Below are 21759 nucleotides of genomic sequence, written 5' to 3'. Positions count from 1 at the left end.
CCCCAGCTCCCACATTAGCCAGATGCACAAGTGGGCACACGCGTCTGGAGTTCGTTTGCAGAGGCTGGAGGCCCTGGCACGCCCATTCTCTCTCTCTCCCTTTATCTATCTTTCTCTCTGTGTCTGTCGCTCTCAAATAAATAAATAAATAAATAAATAAATAAATAAATAAATAAATAAAATAAAAAATAAAATAAAATAATAGACCAATCTCCCTCATGAGTATATAGCAAAAGTTATCAACAAAATGGTTATAAACTTAATATAGGAATACATCTAAAACTCATTCACCATAATGAATCTGCTTTTATTCCAGAGATGCAGTATTGGTCAAACATATGCTAATAATTAAATGCAGTACACAATGCAATGGGGCTAAAGAAAACAAAAGAAAAATTGAATGATCATCTGAATAGAAACAGAAAAAGATTTTTGGCAAATCCATTGTCTCATCATGATAAAATTCCTCAACCTATCACAACATAAAATAAAGAGTTATATTCAGCAAATAACCAGCCTTATACTGAATAAGGAAACACTTAAAATATATTTACTGTAATCAGGAACAAAACAACTGTTGCTGGTTTATTCACTTTTATTCAGTATAGTACTGGATGATCCCTACAGTAATATAACTAAAGATACAAATCAAAGGAATTTAAATAGGAAAGAAGAAGCCATGTTGAAATGATACTCACTTTTGGTGATTTAATGCAAACCCCAAACCTGAGCTCATGTCTGCTTTAGTTAAGGAATTGAAATGAAACAATAGGGAGAGGGATTATTTTTATGAATGTTTACATTTATACTATAAGTTTCAAGAAAGGGGAGGGAAAGTCCACAGACTAAAGAAAGAGGGTCAGCAGGGGATGTTAGTACACATCCACATCATCTAAGGTCCCACCCTGTCTGTCTGAAAGGGCTGGGATTGGACACATGCACCCATGTGATTCCATCTCTGCAGCAGCTGCTGAAGAAAGGAGGGCAAATATTTGGGGGTAATTTTCCTCTTAAAGTTACCCTAACTTCTAAGTAAAATGGACATATATAGGAATTTGGAGTACATTGTAAAGCACTGGAGACTTACCTTGGGTCTTGTTGACTTAGGAAGTAGGAACCTGGATCTCAACAGCCATGAAAAGTTCTCAAAGAGTCAGTATTGTCAGGATCCTTGTCTTATGTATTCTGATAAATGAAATGCTCAGATCTGAGGGTAAACTGTAGATAGATTTTATTATAGGCAGATCTTGGAGCTTATAAGAAGAGCTTAGAGCTAAAAAGTGGGGTCTGATGCACAGCCCCTGCTCAACTGGACAGGAGCAGGATTCCCAGAAAGTAGAAAGTCCATATAGGAGCCCAGATTAGGGAGTGGTTAATCATAATGGAATTTGTTAGTCCAGCCCCAATTCCAGATTTCTAGGAAAAGTACTGGGTTGTCTGAGAAAAGGAGTCTTTCCAGGAATCTTAATCCTCTAGGTAGGGCATCACTTTCTTAGAAAGGTGTGATTATTTCTCTGAGGAAATGATATCTTCTGTATGGAAGAAGAGGTGAAGAAAGGCCAGACCCAATGCCATTCCTGACCTCCAGCACAGTGGGATGACCCAGACTCTCTACAGGCCCAAAAACTTCCTTGCTTTTGCTTTCTGGTGAGGGAGCTGTTACTTCTCAACTGCCTCAATTTTATACACAAGATACTATAAATTACTCCAGCAGAAAACAAATCTGATAAACTTTTGCAGCAAAGTAGCAAGATGAAAATTTAACACACACATAAATCAGAAACCTTCCAATATGTTAATAATAAGTGTGCTGAGGTTGAAATTAGGGAAACAAACTCATTCACAATTTCCTCAACAAAAATCAAAACACCTTGGAATGAACCTTACCAAGGATGTGAAAGATCTCTTAAAAAAACAAAAAAAAAAAACAAAAAAAAAACCACTTGGAAAGGAATTCCCAGGAGGTCTAAGAGGAACCAGCATGATGTTTTGAGTGAGGTGCTCACAGTAAATTCATGTATTAGGAATGATTGTTCCCAAACTGGTTGCAATTTCAGAGGTAGAGCTTTGCTGGAGAAGGTGGTTTCTGAGGGCAGGCTGAGAGGTATTATATCCATCTTCCCCTTGTCAGAACTCAGCTGTATTTCTAGCTCCTGCTTTATACCTGTTGAGACACATTGAGAAAAACGAAGAAAGAGGTGTAATGGAATAGGAAAGGGAAGAGAGGAAAAAGGATGACAAAGTAGGAAGAAAGAGGATAACAGGAAGGAGGAGATAGAAAAGAAGGAGGAAGAGGAGGAGAGAGAGAATTTCAATGTTTATTATAAGATCACAAAATGAAATAGATGAAAGCCAAAGCCTGGAAATTCAAGTTATTCCTGAAGATTAATAAATTTGAACCACATTTGTATATTCTTACCATAGCTATCACTTGTTTTTCTTACATCATTGGGACATTGTCACTGGAAAATGCTTAGAGGATGATGGTAAATTGCAATTAGTAAATTATTCATATAATGGAATAGATTAAGAAACAAGTTAAGCAGACATACACTTGGATGTGTTTATGGGGATATTTCTAGAGGGAATTCAATGAAAATACAAGATTCACAATAATGTGAAAGAGGTCATTGTCTGGACTGGCTGCTGGGGCTGAAGGAAAATGGGCAGAAGGCTACAAGGAGCTGTGTGCCACCCTTTACTTCCTGGTCCGATCAGCTGTGAATAAACTCCAAGTACCTCAGCCAGGGACTACGCATGCCACATAATAGACTGTCTTCTTAAACTATGAGCCAAGGCAACGTTCTTCTACCTTAAGTTATATCGTGTAAAATAACTAAGCAAAGTAAACTAAAATAGATCAAATAAATAGATCAAATAAATATTGGGGCCTGGAGAGATGGCTTAGCGGTTAAGCACTTAAGTGTGAAGCCTAAGGACCCTGTCAATTCCCCAGGACCCATGTTAGCCAGATGCACAAGGGGGTGCACGTATCTGGAGTTCATTTGCAGTGGCTGGAAGTCCTGGCATGGCCATTCACTTTATTAATATTTGTATGTTAATTATATTATTTCAAAAGTTGACTCCTAGGTCTCATGATTAAATATCTGTATGTATATTTGACAAGATATAGAATCGTCATGGAAGGAAATCTCTTGTCTGTGGAAGAATTTTCTAGATTAAAATGCACCCTAACTATGGATGGCATCATTTTGTGGATAAGAAAAATTTATTATTTCATGGACTGAGATCCTGAACTGACTCCTCTCTTCCCCCCGCCCTCCATATAACTTTCCTTCTTCCAGTCTTATGTGAAGATGTGGCAGAGGCTGTCTGCTCAGGCCTGTCATCCCTTCTATGTTAGAAATAAGGAGAGAAATATTCACAGAAGTTCTTACAGGAATTGTCAAAACTAGACAATTGTTCAAATGCTCTTCAAGAAGAAAACAATTAAATAAACTGAGACCCTTCAATACCCTGGTCTACTTCTTTGAAATACCTACAAGCTAACTATTCATAAACATGGATTTTGTGAACTTCAAGTAAGTGCTACTGAGTAAAATAAGTTAATTTTAATACAGCTTATATTGTGTGAGACTTCATATGTAGTAAATGCTATGTGTAAAAGATTATGGAAAGAGATTCTGTGGCTACAAAATGTAACACCAGGACATGTTACAGTAATGAGATAATTTATTGTGGTACAAAATACACAAGGATACAGGTTTTCATTTCTTTCCCAGCAACAGCCCCACTCCTGCTACTTTCTTGATGCTGGGACAAAATACCTGGGAAGTAAGGTTTATTTTGGCTTAAAGTTTAGAGTTACTGGGTATCATTCTAGGGAAGTAATGTTGGAAGGAACATGAAGCAGCTCTACACATTGCATCCAGATTCAGGAAGTATAGAGCAATAAATTCTCATGTTCAACTGGTTTCTCTTTTTTACTTAGTCCTAGACACCAGCCAAAGGGTTTCTATCACCCACATTTAAGGCTAACATTCACACCTAACATAACCTAATTCAGAGCATTCTTCATATACATGCCCAGAGTTTTATTTCTGTGTGATTCTGAATCCTGTCAAGTTGACAGCCCAAATTAAACATCAAAAATCCCAAATACCATGAGGGAGATTTCTCTGGAGTAATGATCTAAGTTCTTGCAATATCATGTTTGCATTGCTGAAGCTGAGGAGCATGTCAGAGAGGTAGAGGACACATGAGACTCTCTGACATCCTATACCTCCCAGTGACTTTCAGAGATTTGCCTGTTAGTCTGACAAACACTATATGCCAGAGGCTCTAGGAAGATGATGCCACCAGGAGGAGTAGCAAGGGCAGCACAGCCTCATATTTCTCCTTCCCTGTATGTTTTTGTTATGACTTGTTACGTTGTCAGGTATTAATGCAAATAGTTACCTACATAAGAAATAGGAGGCTCTGATTAGCCCTGAAGGGGAGGGAGACTGGCTTTCCAGGGGTGACATGCAGGGAGTGTGGAGTCTGGATCAATACTACATCACTACTCTATTCTAAAATTATAAAAGTAGAGGATATGAGGTAATGTGTAAACACAATGTGATATGTTTGTGACCATTTTGTGTTACTTGTTTTTTTCTAATCAGCTTATTAATTTGGTTCCTCTTGTAATGTTAAATAATATATACAATCCGTGTTTGTAAGGCATAACAGGGCCTGTGGAAGTCTCCCACACTATCCCTGTCCATCTGTGTCAGACTCTTCTACAGACCAATTGTCATTGCTCCTTCTTCAATCTTCCTTACACTCATAGGTGTACGGGTCCTGGGGAATTGAACCTGCGTCCTTTGAATTTGCTGTTAACTGCCTTAACTTGTGAGCCATCTCCCTTGCCCTATTTTCAGAATTTTAAAAAAGGCATAAAAATTGGATGGACTGTTTCTCACAGTTGAATTACAGGAATGTAGGAACATATCCTTCTACAGGGAATTCACATCAAGCTACTGTACGATGTGACATTAAGATTTTAACTTTCAAATCTTTTTCATTAGAAAGTGTTACAGTCAGGATCTCGCATGGCTGGTAGAAATCACCTAAATAAGAGCAGCTTGTGGTAAAATGAGGTTTATTTTTTGTTTACAGGCTCGAGGGGAAATTCCACAATGGCATGGGAAAACAATGGCATGAGGAGAGGATGGACATCAACCCCTGGCCCATATAAAGTAGACAATAGGAACAGGATAGTGTGCCAAATATTAGCAATGGGGTACTGGCTCTAACACCCATAAGCCTACCCTCCAAAATATACTGCCTTCTGGAGGTGTTAATTCCCAAATCTCCATCGGCTGAGAACCTACCATTCAGAAAACCAAAGTTTATGGGGGACACTTGAATCAAACCACCTCAGAAAGATATAGATTTCTTATGCATTTATAATAGGAATAGTTTTAGGAATAATAGTCTTTCTTTGTTGAAAAAATAAGCTTTATCTTGTCCTTTTTAAATTCAGTGTATCATAAAATAGAAAGAAAAAGCCATGAAGAGCTAGGGAGATGTCTCAGAAGGTAGAGCACTTGCATAGAGGCCTGAGTCTGATCATCAGCACCCACATAAATGTCTGACCTTATTATACACTCCATTAACCACAGTACTGAAGGAAGCAGAGATAAAAGAATCAGTGTGGCTCCTAGGTCAACTCATCTACCACCATAGTGGGAATATTCAGGTTCAGTGAGAGACCCTGTCTCAGGGAAGTAAGTCAAAAGAAAGAGAGAACATCCACATCATCCTGAGGGCCTCTGTGCACATACACATGTCTATGTATACACTCAGTCACATACTAGACACATGCACACACACACACACACACACACACACACACACACACAATCACAAAGTCAATGTAAAAAGATATCAAAATAGAAAGGAAACCAACCTGTTTAGGATAAGAATAGGTTCAGTTTTAGAATTAAAAGGTGAAACACTGCATTAAAATGCACCAAGATAACATTTTTAAAAAATATTTATTTGTGAATTGATTTTTGAGAAAGCAATACAGAGAAGGGATATGTCAGGGCCTCTAGACACTGCAAATGAACTCCATAGGCATGTGCCACCCTTTACATCTGGTTTAGGTGGGTACTGGGGATTAGAACTTTGGTCCTTAGGCTTTAGAGGCAAATATCTTGACTGCTAAGCCACTATTCAGTCCCGCATTTTTAAGATAACTTATAGTATGTATGTGTTTGTGTGAGCAGGTATATGTGTTAATATGTTGTAAATGGATGTGTGTTTGTATAGGTGGAATCACACATGTCACAGCACATGTGAAGGTCAGAGGGCAATTTTTGAGTTTCAATCCTTGTATAGCTCTTGGAGGCAGGTTCTTTCATTCTTGTTATTTTGCACAGTGCACCTGTATTCACCAGGCTAGCTTGTCTAATAAGTTCTATCCCTGTCTCATCACACCAGTGGTGAACAGAGTTAGATTATACAATCTTTACATATCTTGTGGCTTTGACATAGTGTCCAGACATCAAACTCAGATACTTAGGTTTGAACAGCAATAAGCAATTTATGATCAGGCAGTCTCACCAGCCCTGGTACAGAGTTTTCTCAGCAATTGTTACACTTCTGGTTCCACCATGATCTAAAATGATTAAGTCTCTTTCCTATTCCTGGGGATAGTGAGCTTCACCTCACTCTTCACCTCACTCTATGGGAGATCTCCCATGCGATGTGCCCTTTGGTGTCATTTTTGTATCCTGACTTTGGATCCTTGTAACCCATTAAAATTATCAGAGGTAGTGGCATGTTACCCTCCACACACACACACACACACACACACACACACACACAATTTAACACACTCATCACTCATAGCATACACACACTCACACACACACACTCACCACACAGAGCATACACACAAATAATAGTTACATGATCTCAAAAGCTTCTTTTAAGCTACTTAAGGAAAGACTCTGAGGCCAAGGAATGTGTACAGTATCAAATTCCCTAAAGGGAGCCCCTGAGAAGCCAGTGAACATTTGATGATAAATGGAGACCTCAGTACTCAATATGGAAATGTCAATAATGTGGGATTCTTGCTTAGGAAAAATTCAGGCACTGAGTGGATCCAGCTAAGTGAGATGCCCTGTTTGTTACAAATTGAAGCACCATAGAGACAGGGCTTCCCAAGGTTGCTGGGACTTAGGTAATGTAACATGATGGAGTTGGAATTATAGGATTTAATGTACAATTTTCTGTCCTTATTCCCTCTAGTCCAGTTGTTCCTTTCTAACATCTTTCTCATGGTTGATGAGATGGCCTAAAATCTTTTGAGTCCTTGAGCCTGAACAAATCATTCTTCCCTTGAGTTTTATTTTTGGTCAGGCATTATGTAGCCACAGCCATGCACAAATTGGCTAATACGCCAATCAAATTATCCCTTGGCTATTGTGATGGTTCTGAGTTCTCTCTGTCTTCACAAGCAAGCTTTTTTCATGATATTTAGTAGGAAAATGCTTCATAAAGTGGGGCATTTTGTCCATTCATTGTAATCAAGGTGATTAAGAGAAAGACCATTTTATCCTGTCAAAGCATACATATTAATTGTCCTTCTGATAAAGTTTAGAAGAAAAGCTACTCTGGCATGGTTGTTCATGCTTTTAATCCCAACACTGGGAAGCAGAGGTAGGAGGATGACCATGAGTTAGAGCCACTCTGAGACTCCATACTGAATTTCAGGTCAGGTCAACCGAAAAAGAAAAAAAAAAAAAAAAAGAAAGAAAGAAAATAAAACATAAAAATCATAATTGTTGAAATCATTCTTAACAGGGTGGATGGAGAGCTATTCTCAGAAAGTCAATAATAATGGAAAAATATCTTATTATGTCTGTAAATCTCTATGGCAAATATAACAGTGGATGATAAAATACTGAGCATTTTTTCTCTCAAATTATAGAAATGACCAAAACACATTCAAAATTAGAGCAGTAATACATGGAATGGAATAAGTTACGAGAAATAATAAAGGGCATAATTTTTAGAAAAAAAGTATTTATTTTCTATTAAAGTTTATGTATAAATTAAAAAACTAAATTAAATATAAATGAACAGAAATAAAGACTAATTTTTAATAGATATCTATTGTACATTAAACGATATGCAAGTGATTTGAGACCATATATCTGTATCTATCTATCTGTATATATTTTATATTTATACTGTATTTGTATTTATTTATATATATTTTATATTTTTTCATTTATTTATGTGAGAAAGAAAGAAGTAGAAAGAGATCAAGAGAGAGAAGTGTTGGGCCCTAAAAGGCCTAGGCGTGAGGTCTAGTGGAACTTCCTGAGCCTAGCTAAAGTTTGGCGACCTGTCTCTTGCCAGCTATGACTCAGCAGGATGCCTAAGGGCTTCTGGCCTGCTACTTCCTCCTGGTAATTGTAATTACCATTTCAATAGTTAAAGTTTACTATTGGCCCTTACCTCTTCTCCCACCCTAAAATCCCCGCCTTCGTCCCCAACCTGATATAGGCAACTGTAATACAAAATAAAGTAATAAAGTGAGTAATAAAGTGAGTTGTTCCTGCATTGCAAAGACTCCCGACTCAGTGTGGTTTTTCTCCGGTGGCCAGGAGAGGTTTCTGGGTCGTCCGACGCTCATCATCCCCTCAACCCCTAGGGAGGAGCCAGCAGGCCTGGTCCTTCCCTCGGCACTACCTGTGCGGGAAGGAGCCCCGCATCTGGCGCCCAACGTGGGGCTCTGGGACCCCGACAGACTAGTGCACCCCGTGAGAGGCAGTCGTTGAGGAGGTAATCGGTGTATGCGGGTGAGCGTACCCTCATAAGTTATGAGGTAGTTTTCCTATTTACTGCACTAAGCTTTGCTTCTATAACCTGTACTTACTTGTCGACATCTCTTCGTTCCCGTTCTCTTTCCCTTCACCTTCGGTTTGCCGTGGCTTTTGTATTTCTAAAGGCTTGTGCTTCTCTCTCTCTCTGCTTGGGCCTGGGAAGGCAGGCCAGCTTTTTCTGCCATTACGGAACTTCCCCTGGATCTGTAACCTTCAGTAAATATTCCTTCCTCCATAACTGTACCTGGTCAGGAAGTTTATCTTAGCAAACCTAGAGCTGTCTAATGAACTGAGATGAACCTGACCATGTGGATGTTAATCTTTTGGAAACTTTGCTTTAAAAAAATAGACATGGACTTGATACTTACAAGTAAAGGTGTCTTCTGGAGTGATAAGCCAAATTTTATGGACTATTCAGATGAAAGTTTAAAAATTCTAAGTACAGACAGCATTAAACTTCGAGGCTTAGCTTATAAGCTTTCTAAGAGGAAAGAAAGACTACAGGGAACTTCGTTGGAACTGGGCTACTGGCATAAGGGCTGGCTATGGCCTGCTGCCCAGACAAAAAGAGTTTAATCAAGGTTAAATTTGTAATAGACTGATATGCTTTGCTAGAGATATTGGATTAAAAAATTAAAGATTTGTTTTTTCTTTGTTTTGGTTTTTCGAGGTAGGATTTCACTCTAGCCCAGACTGACCTGGAATTCCCTAAGAAGCCTCAGGGTGGCCTAAAACTCATGGTAATCCTCCTACCTCTACCTCCCGAGTGAAAAGTGCTGGGATTAAAAGCGTACACCACCACGCCCAGCTGAGATTTAGTCTCTCTTTGCTATGCCTTATATCAGATAAAAATGTTTACTCTATGCCTTTATATGTTAAGTGTTTAACTTGTTTAATTTTACAAATCTCAATATCTTATATTGGTCAAGACTGTGGAGACTTTTAAAATTAAACTAAGTACAGTTTATAATATATGATAGTTATAAATCTATTGGGAGCCAGGGGCAAAATTTGGTAATTTAAATAGATGGCCTCCCTCTTGGCAGCCTGTGCCTGACCCTCCCCTACTGGGAGTTGGCGGACAATCTAGGAGACTGCCACGTGGCCCCCTTGGACTGACCCAGGTGGAGACAAGAAAAAAGTCTGCCCTCTCGTGGTGACTGGGCTCACCGCTAACTTACTAGGGCAAGACATCCTTGGAGATGCCGAGGCTTTCATCACTACTGATCACAAGGCCTTTTGTAATGATTTGTTAAATAAATAAAAAAAATATCAACAATGGTTTAAGGAAGGGAAGGAATGTCATCCTAATTACTCCAATGAATACCCCAATTCTAAGGGGCACTGCCCAGCCCCCCCCCATTTAAAATCCAGTGGAGACTGGGGGACCCTATATGGGTTGAGCAGTGGCCTCTCCCTTCTTCTAAGTTACACCAACTCCACATACTTATTGATCAACAGTTGGAGGCTAGACATATCCGTCCCTCCACTAGTCCCTGGAACTCTCCTGTCTTTGTCATAAAAAAAGCCTAATGGGTCCTGGAGATTTTTACATGATTTAAGAAAGATCAATGAACGCATGATCCCCTTTGGAACCCCCCAGAGGGGACTTCCATGGATCCCAGCTATTCCCAATATATACCATATTACTATCATTGACATTAAAGATTGCTTCTTCTCTATCCCTCTCCATCCAGGAGACATGGAAAAATTTGCATTCTCTGTACCCGCTATTAACTTTTGTGGCCCAGATAGGAGATTTGAATGGACTGTCTTACCTCAGGGCATGGCTAATAGCCCGCCCATTTGTCAATATTACCTGTCATCCATTTTCTCTTCTCTTTTCAATCTCCCCAATACCCTGTTTTATATCTGCATGGATGATATTATTCTTGGGTGCCTAGATTCCTCCACACTCCAGGACCTTACCCATCAATGTCTAACTATCCTTCATACTCACGGCTTTAAAGTAGCTCCTGAAAAAGTTCAAACTGTGCCTCCCTTTAAGATCTTGGGCTCGACCCTTACTCTAGATACAGTTTCACCTGTTAAACCACAACTTTATATTCAGGATTCTTACACCTTGCCTCAACTCCAAAAGCTCTTGGGAGAAATTAACTGGATGAGGCCTTGGATACCCATAACTACTGAAGAGCTGTCCCCTTTGTTTGACCTCCTAAAGGATCTTAACTTCTCCTCTCAGGTAATTTTGTCCCCTTGTCATCAAGAAATTTTTTATAAGGTACAACAGGCTATAAATACTGCGACCTTAAAGAGGTTCAATCCTAATTTGCCCATCTCCTTCTACATTTTCTCTGGGGAAACATTATGTTCTGTCCTGTTGGCCCAGGAAGATGAGCCCATCCAATGGATCCACCTCTCAATCGGTGGGATCCCCAGAGTTTATTCTATAACCAACCAGGTTGCTGATTACATTATCAAGGGCAGAGACACCTCTGTCCGGTTGTTTGGCACAGAACCTCACCTTATTGTCACTCCCTTTAAGATAACTGATTTCACCAGGCTTCAGAGAAATAATAACAGAGTTGCTACGGCTCTCGAGGGGTTTCTAGGTAAAATTGATTGCCATTATGGCCCCCACAAATGGATGAGTTCTTTCTCCAGGTTAGAATGGAAGCCCCCCAGGCTTTTTCTGTCTCAACCTAACCCTGACTTTCTTACCGTGTTTACCGATGGAGGACACCTGGGGGCTTCCCTAGTCATTTACCCTCCCTTGAAACAGAAAAAAGAGCCTATCCCCATAAAGTCACTCTCCCATGAGGTTGAGGGGTCAGCACAATTCAAAGAACTATTTGCTGTCGTTCTAGCTTTAGACACTATTCAAGAGCCATTTACCTTATTTTCTGACAGCCTTTATGTTGTTAATTAATTACCCAACCTGGTTGAGGCCCATATTAGATTGGACTCCAACCCTATATCTCCTTTGATGATTCAAGCTCATTCCCTACTCAAACAAAGAATCAATCCCATTTTTCTTCAACATCTCAGGGGTCATCAAAACTTACCGGGATTTCTCTCTCAAGGAAACAATTTGGCTAATAAAATGGCTTCTATGCCTTAATGTAATACTATTACAGAAGCTACACGCTTCCACTTATTGACCCATGTCAACTGGAGAGGTCTCAAGCACAGGTTTCCACAGGTACCAGTCAAGAACCTTAAAAAAATTGTCCGGACTTGTAAGTCCTGTCAGCCTTTCCTCCAAGTAACCCCCCTTCAAAATACAGGAAACAATCCTTGAGGGCTCCGCCCTACTCATCTTTGGCAAATTGATGTCACACACTATTCTCCATTTGGAAAGCTTAAATATATCTTTCTTTCAGTCGATACCTTCTCCCGCGCCTGCTGGGCATCAGCACATGCCGGGGAAAAATCTAAACATGCCATTAGTCATATGCTTCAATGTTTTGCCACTCTTGGGCTACCTGATCAAATAAAATCAGATAATGGCCCCTGCTTCATAAGCAAGGCCTTTATAGATTTTCTCCAGACCTGGAAAATTTCACATTCCACAGGCATCCCATACAACCCCCAGGGCCAAGCTATAGTTGAAAGATATAATCAAACTCTCAAGTCTCAATTACAAACACAAAAGGGGGAGTCCTTACCCCCACATGACCAACTAAAAAAGGCATTATTTACCCTAAAAATTTTAAACTTTTCTAAAGAAAATAAACAATTATCCCCTTTTCAAAAACATTGGTCCTCATCTGTTACCTACAGTTCTATCTGGGTAAGATGGAGAGACCCATTGACTGGGGCCTGGAGAGGGCCTGACCCGCTCCTCACAGCAGGGAGAGGGTTTGGATGTGTCTTCCCTCAAGATGAAAAAAGACCCATTTGGGTACCAGCAAGGGACCTAAAATATTTGTCTGAACAAGGGGACAGTGACAATCACTTCTCTAAGGAGTGTCCCACCCCTGAGGACTGTTCCTAAAATGGTCCTTTACCCTGCTAAATTAAATAACTCCCTCCCTTGTGGAGGATTGCTGGCTTTGCCTCCAATCTGGGCCTCTCTGGCTGATTGCAGTACAGTTGTCCATACGACCTTAAAAAGCTGTTCAGCCACCTTCCCCATCCCCGTCCAGCTTTTCCCAATGTTTCCTCTGGGCATTTGGGCCCTTCCTTCCCCTAATAATTCCAGTATAGATGTGAGATACATTCATATTTCCTTCTGTAATTTTAACAAAACTGAGCCCAGTGCTCAACGCTGTCCGCCTTCTGGAATGGCTTATATTTGCGGAGGCAAAATGGCCTGTAACTTTCTGCCCAACAATTGGATGGGCCCTTGTGCCCCAGCCACCTTAATCCCAGATGTAGATATCATTCCTGGAAGCTAGATTCCTTGGCTAAGGTAGTCCTACAAAACAGGAGAGGACTAGACCTACTAACAGCCGAAAAGAGAGGCATATGTTTGTTTTTACTGGAAAAATGCTGTTTTTATGCCAGTAAATCGGGAATCGTCCAGGACAAGATTAAGAGGCCCCAAGAAGACATGGAGAGGAGGCGACGGGACCCCCAAGACAACCTGCTACAGACGGGCTTACATGACTTCTTACCCTACATCCTCCCTCTACCTGAACCCCTCCCCATCCTTCTCCTCCTTCTCCTTCTTCTCCTTCCCCTCCTCCTTATCCTCACTGTTGGGCCTTGTGTAATTAACAAAATTACACAATTTATTCACCAGCGGCTAGAAGTAATAAAACCTCATCAGGTCGAGATATCACAGGCTGACAACTCAGAAATTAAGTTCCTCAGATGACCCACTGCCACCTCCCCTGCCCTCCATGTGACCAACGATGGGTAAGATCCCCCGGGGGGACAACCTAAGACAGGCCGTGGAGTGGCCCAGTGAGCTAAACACCTGGTACTCAATGACGGGTAAGATCCCCAGAGGGGGACAACCTAAGACAGGGGCCACGGTGACCAATGCTCTTACAAAAACAAAAGGGGGAGATGTTGGGCCCTAAAAGGCCTAGGCGTGAGGCCTAGTGGAACTTCCTGAGCCTAGCTAAAGTTTGGCGACCTGTCTCTGGCCAGCTATGACTCAGCAGGATGCCTAAGGGCTTCTGGCCTGCTACTTCCTCCTGGTAATTGTAATTACCATTTCAATAGTTAAAGTTTACTATTGGCCCTTACCTCTTCTCCCACCCTAAAATCCCCGCCTTCGTCCCCAACCTGATATAGGCAACTGCTCAGAGTAATAAAGCGAGTTGTTCCTGCATTGCAAAGACTCCCGACTCAGTGTGGTTTTTCTCCGGTGGCCAGGAGAGGTTTCTGGGTCGTCCGACGCTCATCATCCCCTCAACCCCTAGGGAGGAGCCAGCAGGCCTGGTCCTTCCCTCGGCACTACCTGTGCGGGAAGGAGCCCCGCAGAGAAGGGCCATGCCAGGTCTTCCTAGCACTGCAAATACACCCTAGACACAATCACCACCTTTTGTATTTGGCCCCACGTGGACACTGGAAAATTGAATCCTAGCACTTAAGCCCTGCATACAAGTACCTTTAACCAGTAATCCATCTCTCCTTCCTCTGTGATTATTTTTTTAAATTATTGATTTTTTTATTTGAGAGAGAAAGACACAGAGAGAAAGACAGGTAGAGGGAGAGAGAGAATGGGCGCGCCAGATCTTCCAGCCTCTGCAAACGAACTCCAGACGCGTGTGCCCCCTTGTGCATCTGGCTAATGTGGGACCTGGGGAACCGAGCCTCAAACCGGGTTCACAGGCAAGCGCTTAACCGCTAAGACATCTCTCCAGCCCCTCTGTGATTATTTTTATGTCCATAGTTTGAAACACTATTAAGATTTCAGATCTCAACATGGAAGCAGACCTAATATCAACCCAACATGGCTCAGGGAAATTTCTGGAAGAGGGGTTGGAAAGAATGTCAGAGCCACAGGTTGGATCATGACACGCAGAGACATTTCTTCCTACCCAAAACTAAAGGCTAACCCCACAATGGACGAACCATGTACAGCAACAAGGAAGGCCCCTGTGGAGGGGGGAGGACAGGGAGGAGGCTAACAATGATATCAACTTGACTGTATTCACTGACTACAAAAAAGAAAAACAAAAAAGATTTCAGTTTTCACAATTTAACATATAAACTCCATGCTATCCAAGTAAAATATCCAAAGCAATTTTTAATACTAGTGAGGTTGGTTTATTCTTTTCCTTTTCTTTGTACTATAGTTTTATTTATTTATTTATTGGCATTCCAATATCCTATTTTTTATTATATTTTTATTTTTTTAATTTTTCTTTATTTATTTGAGAGTGAAAGAGAGAGAAAGAGGCAGAGAGAGAGAGAGAGGAGAGTGGGCATTCCAGGGCTTCTAGCCACTGCAAACAAACTCCAGACTCATGCACCCCCCTGTGCATATGGCTAACGTGGGTCCTGGGGAATTGAGCCTTGAGCCGGGTTCCTTAGGCTTCACAGGCAAGCGTTTAACCGCTAAGCCATCTCTCCAGACCCCTTTTTTATTTTTTTAATTTATATATATTTTTATTAATTAGGTTTAACTCAGTGAATACAGTCAATTTGGTACCATTGTTAAGCTCATCCATGTCCTAACCATCCCCATAGCCCCTCCTTGTTGAGGTATGTGGGTCATGCATTCTGGAGTTAGCCCACAGTTATGGGGAGGATAAATGTCTCTGCATATCATCACCCAACGAGTTTTAAAATTTTTGTTTTTATTTCATTTATGGCAATTTTATTCATGAGTATAGTGTATTTTGATCACATTCTTCTCCTCCATTACCTTGTTAGGATACTTCCCACTCCAAATAAATTCCTTCTTTTTTATTTTATTTTATTTTGATGTTTCGAGATAGGGTCTCACTCTAGCTAAGTCTGACGTGGAAATCACTGTGGAGTCTCAGGGTGGCCTCAAGTTCATCACAGTCCTTCTACCTCTGCCTCCCGAGTGCTCAGATTAACAGTGTCAGCCACCAAGCCCTGACTCCATCTTGATATCTAATCAGGTTCCAACTTCCATGCAGTGTGTGTGCGGCTGTGTGGGTGTGCTTATGTGTGTGTCCCTCTGAGTTAAATCAGGGTTTCTAAGGCTCAGAGAATATCATGGCAGAGAAGTCAGGAAGAACAAAGGAGAAGGAAAATGGTGGGAAGTGTTGGGGAATACTGTCTTCTATACATGCAATGACTATTTCATTGTTGTTTTCTACCAACATGTCACCATGGATTGTGTGGAGGGGTGGACTCAGAAGACCCCATTCCTGCCATTGAAGATACTGTCAGTCAGTCTTTCTTTGTGAGATGAAGTCATGTTCATCAGTGGTGTAGACACTGATAAATGGCCAACAGTTCAGAAAATGTCTCCCCAAAGAAAATTTTACTATTAACAAGGTAAATTGCCAGTTTCCATGGGAATTCCAAATTAGAATAGGTAAGAAAATCTAGAATCAAGAAATGTGATTATGGTCGGACAAAGTTTTTCTTGTTTGTTTTTAAAACTATAGTCATTGAGGGCTGGGAAAATCATTCAGCAAAGAGGAGTCTTTGCTCTTTAAGTGTCAGGACCTAGGAGAGCCTAAAAATTCCTGAGTTCAATTTCCCAGTACACATGTAAAAAACAAAAAACAAAAAAAAACCTGGGCTGGAGACATGGCTTAGTGGTTAAGCGCTTGCCTTTGAAGCCTGAGGGCCACGGTTTGAGTCTTGATTCTCCAGGACCCACATTAGCCAGATGCACAAGGGGGCACATGCGTTTGGAGTTTGGTTTGCAGTGACTGGAGGCCCTGGCGCACCCATTCTCTCTCTCTCTCTCTCTCTATTTGCCTCTTTCTCTGTTGCTCTCAAATAAGTAAAAATAAACAAAAATAATTAAAAAACAAACCTGGGTGTGATCATGCACATCTATAAACTCTACTCAGGCAGGGATGGAGATATGAGAACCACTGGGGCTTGCAAACAGAATATTGTAGTTCATAGTTAAAGGACAGATTCCATGTAAAGGAAATAATACAAAGACAAGTGCTAGAGAAAGAAACCTGATGGTTCCCTCTGGTCTCCTGAGCTATGGGCATGGGGCACAAATATCTATACACACAGCTGCATTTGCTACTCACACAACAAACACCACACCAATCATACTGTACACACATATGCCAAAGTCAAAAGAATAAACAATCATAATAAAGAAGTCACTATGTGCAGAGAGAGTTATGAGTGGAAAAGCATAGAGCGTTAGGAAAAAAAATCCACCCACACAATCGCTTCAGTTTAGCACAAAAGTCCATTATAATGGACAAAAGAATATTGTTTTATCTTCATTTGTTTTCCTTTAAAACTTGGTGTTCCAAAATCAATTTCTCAATATCACCATCATCACTTCAGTAAGAATGCTTATAGCACCCTTATTCTCCTCTGTGATTTATTATATATTTTCTGTATTGAGAGAATCTCCTATGAGACAAATAGTCCTATGCATATGTTTCAACATTCACTGACACTTAAGAAGCAGACAGGTGGACAGAAGGGAAATTTGAGAACCATATGTGAATTACTGCAGAGAGTTGAAAACATCAGCACCCAACAATGGGTTTGCCATGCTTTAGCAAATCCAGTTATGCAAACTTCCCTTTCTCCAGCAGGTGTGTAATGGCTTCAATAGCATCACCATGGAAAAATTTTCTTCACCGTGTCTGTCAATAACATAACCCATCATTTTAAATGATGTAACTTATTAACCCGTTTTCAGTATAGAAAAACATGTGTTTTAAATAAAAGCGTAGTCTCTACTTTGCTATATAAACCACATTTGGTGTTATAACCAAGTTCCCTAACAGATAATGACTATGTTCCTTTTTAAAATCAGGAAACACATTGGGGCATGAAGAGTCAGAATGAATGTTAGTGTGAAAAAAAAAAAATCTATTGCCTCTTCTAACAGTACAAACACCTTCCAATATGCTTGCTCTAAAGCTGGTCTGCATCTGAGAAAGAGTTTCAGTAAGGCAGGTCTCAGGAGAAGCGCCTAGGGCAGCCTAGCGTCACACTTCTGCTTTCCTGGGGGTTTATGTTATGACTCGTATCACTGTGGGTAGGGTACTTATAATCCTGTACACAGTAATAAGTTGAAGCATCTTCAGACTCCAAGCTGCTGATTGTAAGGGAATACTCTGCTCCAGATCCACTGCCACTGAACATGGGTGGGATTCCCTGATTGTAAAGTGGATGTAGAGGAGATTAGGAGTTTGGGTCTTTCATCTGGTTTCTGCTGGTACCAGTTTAAATCATTGTCAATATCCTCACTGCCCTTGCAGCTAATGGTGACTCTTTCTCCAAGAGATGCAGACAAGGAGGGTGGCTGTGTCATCTGGATGTCACATCTAGCACCTGAGATTGGAAACATAATTAAATAACCAAATAATAAACCATGATGAAAGAGAGCCTAACCAAAGAGCTAGGTAGCACTGACTAGTGTGGTACTCAAATTCTCACTGAGTCCTTGCTTACCTGGGAGCCAGAGCAACAGAAGCCCCAAGAGCTGAGTGGGCACCCTCATGTCTATGCTGAGTCCTGACTGGGACTGACACCAACACGGGGTGTGATCAGCCTATTAAGAAACCCCAGGACAGAGGGCTGTGCTCTGGACACCTGCAAATTTGTCGGGACTGAGCAGGGCTGGGCACAGCTGCAGAGCTCACTCCTCTCAATAATTTTCTGTTGGCATGTTGTGCCCAGGTGTCCCAGGCCAGGCCAGGGCAGCACATATTCACCTCCAGAAAATGTAGTTCTTCCGTAAATACAAGTTGTGATGGAAGACATTCTGAAGACAGTTTTCAAAAGTACATATGGACATAAAAACTATGTGGACTTACATATTTAATGGTTATGTTGTAGTAACAAAGGAATACATACTGTTTTAGGGAAAAGTACAGTAGAGGAGTATAAAATAATTTATTTATACATATAATTCTGGTTGGAAAAAATAACAGTGTTCTCTCTTCAAAATATTTTTACTTTTTTCATTTCTTTAAATAAAAAAATATTTTTCTTCATTTTCTTATATTTTCTACATTTTCTTAAATTATAACCTTAGCCATGGTAATTTCTATGCATTGTGACGAAATACAATATAGTTCCACAATTAATACAATTTATCCTCAATGTCACTCACAGCTCTACCATCACTTGAAGATACAGATTCCTTATTATTCACAGATGAAATATCTTTAACCTTTCCCTCAGTGTGGAGTCTCCCATAGGTAAGCTATCCTCTGCTATTTGTTATTTCCAAAACTTTTAATCATATTGTGCTGAATAGTTATAGCAGCCATGCTTACTTCAGCAAAACACATTTATACTCCATATATGTTCATTCTATGAAATAGCAAGTGCACTCTTTGTGTGCATACGTTTGTGTGTTCACACATATGTTGGGGTACATATACATGCACATACCACACTTGTTGTAGAGGCCAGTGTTTAATGTTGAATGCTTTCCTTAATGACTGTACACAGTATTTATTTTTATGTTTTTATTTATGAGAGATGAGAAATAGGGAGGAAGAAAGAAAGGAAGAAACTGAATGGAGATATGTACCAGGAGCTCATCAACTGCAGATGTATGCTCCACTTTATGCAACTGAGTTTATGTGAGTATTGTAGAATTGAACCTGGACTTTATAAGCAATTCCTTTAAAAGATAAAAGATCTCTTCAGCTTTGTACATTGTTTCATAGGGGAGGAATTCTCACTAAACCTAGAGCTCAACAGTTTGTTAAGGCTGTGTAGACAGAAAGTCCCAGGGATCCTCTCATTTCTGTCTCCTCAACATTTGTATTACAGGCACAAATCACCTTTCTAGCATTTACATGCAAGTGGGGCTTAGAATTTGGGTCCTTGTGGTAGTGTGGCAAATACTTTACTGAAAAATCCATCTCCCACAAAACCAATAATGACACTTTCATTCTTTATTGGTTTACTGTTGAGCACTGATTTTTGGTATCATCCTGACCTAGATAGCAACCTTACTCTCTGCACATCCAGATACCGAGTTTCTGTCTCCCAACAATTTAGTGCAGATGCAATTGGAAAATTCTTGCATATCCACAAAATTTCAATGACTATTTGTTTACCACACGCCTCATAGTTACATCATTCATTGGGCACCCAGCCTTGCCTGATATCATAACTATAAACAGATTTGTCTGCAGTGTCTGTACAACCCTGGAATACTGTTGTTCTGACAGTTGCATGATGGTAGGAGGCCAGGCAGTGGTGTGCAGCATAAGCTTACTGTTGCTGATATTTTGGGGTCTGGCATTTCACTGATATTTCCTAGTAAACAGCTATCTGTGAACTGGCTGATTTAAGATTCAGCATCTTTCCCCTGCTCTCACATATTGGGAGTACTACACTCCATTTTATAGCTCAACTCAGTTAGTACTGGCATTTCAGCTTTTCTCCACCATATTTCAGCTGACATCTACCAGCCTTATCTATACCAGTTGGTGCTCTCTGTAGGCAGTGGTTCCTGCTCACATACCATTTTACAAGGCCATAAGTGGCAGTCCTTCAGGAGACTGACTATGAGTTTTGAGAGCAAAAGGACAATAGATGTCTCAACTTTTTCACTTTACCAAAATAACACAGAGCCATTTCCCCATTTGCATGTATGTGTGAGATACAGTCAACTTCAGCAGTCACTGGTTTATTAAGTGGCCATTACTGCCTAGCTTCTCTGCCTGTCTCCTCTTTTCTCCCCTGTCAAGGATTTCTACACTTCATAAATGTGATAAATGCACCAAAATACTTGTTGTTGTATCAATCTAACACAACAAGCAAATATTTACTTTTTTAATCTTTTGTTTTGTTTTGTTTTGTTTTTCGAGGTAGGGTCTCACTCTAGCCCAGGCTGACCTGGAATTCACTATGGAGTCTCAGGGTGGCCTCAAACTTATGGCAATCCTTCTACCTCTGCCTCCCAAGTGCTGGGATTAAAGGCGTGCACCACCACACCCGACTACTTTTTTAATCTTTAATGTCTTACCATATCTCTATTTTTGATGACTAGGAATATGATGAAAATTCTGAACCATTTCACCAGGGTCTTTTAGATTGGATTGAACAGTAAATTCTTTGTCACCTATCTGCCCAATGTGGTAGATGCAGGGCAAAAAGATAGTGGGAATAGAAAACATTATGTCCATGTACACCATTGTCAATAAAAAGAGGAAAATGACACTAAAGTGACACCAATAGTAGAAATTTTGGAGCAGCAGAGGAAAGCCACATACTCAGTGTCAAATTCCTTTGTCTGAGACTTTTGTAGTTATTATTACAAAGAACTTCTAATCCAGTGGCCTTGACTAACATTAATTACTTCTTTACAGTTATGGATGTAACAAATATCTATTATATATATAAAGAACTTAGGACGTGAAGTAATAAAGTAAACAACCTAATCAAAAGGATGGGTCAAGAAACTAAAGAAGGACTTCTTAAAAGAAGATTTAAGTGGCAACAAATACTAACAGGGGAACAGGAAAAGAGGAAGCCTTATTCATTCTCAATGGAAGTGTAAATTAAGTGTAATACATTATGGTACTTTATGATTTTTTCCTGTTTGCTTTTTCATTTCTGTTAGGAAATTTCCCAACATCCCTTTGATTATTTCTCTGAAACCACTTATAAGTTTGTGAAATTGTGCCTCATATTTGTGAAACTTTCAGGTTTCCATCTCTTATTTGTGAACAATTTTTTCAGGGAATACTTATAGTGCTTGCTGTTGTCTAACATTTATTTTGTATTTTTAAAAATATTTTATTTGTTCATTTTTGACAGAAAGAGAGGAAAGAAGAGATAAAGAGACAGAGAGGATAGACATGTCAGGGCCTCCAGCCACTGTAAAGAAAATCAA

At 40.2% G+C, this 21759-nt stretch overlaps 1 pseudogene; it reads right to left on the bottom strand.

Annotated features, from left to right (window-relative positions):
- Positions 1-17884: 17884 nt before the first annotated feature.
- LOC123461613 lies at positions 17885-18402 on the bottom strand (annotated as a pseudogene).
- Positions 18403-21759: the final 3357 nt, after the last annotated feature.

Source organism: Jaculus jaculus, chromosome 6 (assembly GCF_020740685.1).
Source record: "Jaculus jaculus isolate mJacJac1 chromosome 6, mJacJac1.mat.Y.cur, whole genome shotgun sequence".
NCBI classification, from domain to species: domain Eukaryota; kingdom Metazoa; phylum Chordata; class Mammalia; order Rodentia; family Dipodidae; genus Jaculus; species Jaculus jaculus.
This window is presented reverse-complemented; position numbering and strand designations above follow the sequence as displayed.